The sequence below is a fragment of the Scylla paramamosain genome, chromosome 30 (assembly GCF_035594125.1).
Source record: "Scylla paramamosain isolate STU-SP2022 chromosome 30, ASM3559412v1, whole genome shotgun sequence".
In the NCBI taxonomy this organism is placed as follows: domain Eukaryota; kingdom Metazoa; phylum Arthropoda; class Malacostraca; order Decapoda; family Portunidae; genus Scylla; species Scylla paramamosain.
The window spans coordinates 11,279,115-11,281,614 of record NC_087180.1 but is presented as its reverse complement, the minus strand read 5'-3'; the positions used below and the strand labels follow the sequence as shown (position 1 = coordinate 11,281,614).

At 42.0% G+C, this 2,500-nt stretch overlaps 1 protein-coding gene across 1 annotated transcript in view; it reads left to right on the top strand.

Annotated features, from left to right (window-relative positions):
• The window catches only part of LOC135115840 (glypican-5-like), a 247,395-nt gene that overhangs the window by 134,118 nt on the left and 110,777 nt on the right, over positions 1–2,500 (top strand). The gene's annotated exons all lie outside the window — the stretch shown is intronic.

Genomic DNA, 2,500 nt, shown 5'->3' with positions numbered 1-2,500 from the left:
CTACTACTACTACTACTACTATTCTTATTTTTTTCTTCCTTTTTACTACTACTACTACTACTACTTTTTCTCATTTTCTTCTTCTTTTCTACTACTACTACTACTACTACTAGGAGATAGGAGAAGGTCACGAGGAGGAAGAGATAATTCGAGAGAGAGAGAGAGAGAGAGAGAGAGAGAGAGAGAGAGAGAGAGAGAGAGAGAGAGAGAATAAACCATGACAAAAGGTATCGTTTTCTGAAGATAACATGTAAAAAGATAAAAGCCGGATCATCTCAAGGGACAGAATTTCTATTTATTTTGGTTTATGGCTTGGGAATGACTTGAATAGACGCCATCTTGTTTTTACCTGTATTGGAGAGAGGGGTGTGTGGGGCAGATGGAGATTAGTATTGGTAGGGGCAGTAGAAGTAGTGGTGGTGGTAGTAGTAATTGTAGTTGTTTTAGTAGCTGTCTTTGTCGTTGTTGCTGTTGTTGTTGATGATGATGATGATGATGATGATGATGATGATGATCGTCCTCATTTTCTTTTCTTTTTTTCCTTTTCCTTTTTCTTTCTTACTTTCTTTCTTTCTTTCTTTCTTTCTTTCTTTCTTCTTCTTCTTCTTCTTCTTCTTCTTCTTCTTCTTCTTCTTCTTCTTCTTCTTCTTCTTCTTCTTCTTCTTCTTCTTCTTCTTCTTCTTCTTCTTCTTCTTCTTCTTCTTCTTCTTCTTCTTCTTCTTCTTCTTCTTCTTCTTCTTCTTCTTCTTCTTCTTCTTCAAATTCTTCTTCTTCAAATTCTTCTTCTTCTTCAAATTCTTCTTCTTCTTCTTCTCCTTTGTTTTTTCTTCCTCTTCTTCTTTTAGTATATGTAGTAGTACTAGTAGTAGTAGTAGTGATGGTAACGTGGTGATATTAACAATGATAGTAATAATAGTAATAATAATGATAGTAATTCTAATACTCAGATTAGAAGTTAATCTAAAATTCACTCCCCTGATTGGCTCGTAATTGTCCTCTGAACAAACGTGATTGGTCCTGAATGAAGAATGACACAGTGACGTCATAAACAGCGATTTAGCCTTTAATTACACACACACACACACACACACACACACACACACACACACACACACACACACACACACACACACACACACACACACACACACACACAAGGGCGGGGCTCCTGGCGCCACGATGCTGTCCTCTGGTGTTGAAAAAGTTAGATATGGCGCCAGTGGTGGTGGTGGTGGTGGTGGTGGTGGTGGTGGTGATCGTAATGATGGATAATGGTGGTGAATTTGTAACATTGGTTGTGGTAGTGACGATGGTGGTGATGAACTGTGTAGTATATTATTGCCTCTCTCTCTCTCTCTCTCTCTCTCTCTCTCTCTCTCTCTCTCTCTCTCTCTCTCTCTCTCTCTCTCTCTCTCTCTCTCTCTCTCTCTCTCTCTCTCTCTCTCTTCTGTGTAATGAAGAGAGTGAAGGAGAGAGGAAGGGAGGGGGATATTGGATGGAGAGATGGAGAATATAACATTTGGAGGGAGGGAAAGGAGATAAGAATATTCGTGAGAGGGAGCGAGAGAGAAGGTAAGGGAGGGAATGGAGGAGGAATATTGGAGGGAAAGGAGGGACGGGGGGAAGGTTCCATAACTCCTCTATTTAACACAAAAGAAAGGAAGACTCTTTGTTGCTCCTTCTTCCTCTCTTCTTTCCTTCCTTCCTTCCTTCCTTCTTCCTTCCTTCTTTTCTTCGGGTGATCTTCCTTCATGTGTTTCAATGTAAGATATTTACGACCTTGCTTAATCGTGTGTGTGTGTGTGTGTGTGTGTGTGTGTGTGTGTGTGTGTGTGTGTCTCGTCTTCCTTTTCATTCTCTTCTTTCTTCTCTTTGTTGTTGTCTGCTCTATACTCTCATCCTTCATCCGGCTGAACAGATATGTGTGTGTGTATGTGTGTGTGTGTGTGTGTGTGTGTGTGTGTGTCGTGGGCAGAGTGACCTAAGCAGGAGTGACAGGGATGAACTAAAACCGTCAAATGCTTACACGCTCCCAGAACTTTTTTCCTAAGTAAATAGTGTCTGACTCGCCCGCTCTGATTTCTCTCTCTCTCTCTCTCTCTCTCTCTCTCTCTCTCTCTCTCTCTCTCTCTCTCTCTCTCTCTCTCTCTCTCTCTCTGCTTTTGAGAAAGAGGGACGGACTGGCAGACGGGCAGAAAAGACACAAAGGCAAAGACAGAAACATAGGAGGAGGGGGCGGAGTGTAAGACACCGGGCATGATGATTGGCTCGTCTGTAAGAATAGCGTGTGTGTGTGTGTGTGTGTGTGTGTGTGTGTGTGTGTGTGTGTGTGTGTGTGTGTGTGTGTGGTGAAAATAAGTAAGACTAAAAGAGCGACTGAGTGATGGAAGACCAACCCAAAAATAGAGTTACTGACACACTGGCACAAAGACACCGCCGACATGCCTTTGTGTGTGTGTGTGTGTGTGTGTGTGTGTGTGTGTGTGTATTACTAACGCTC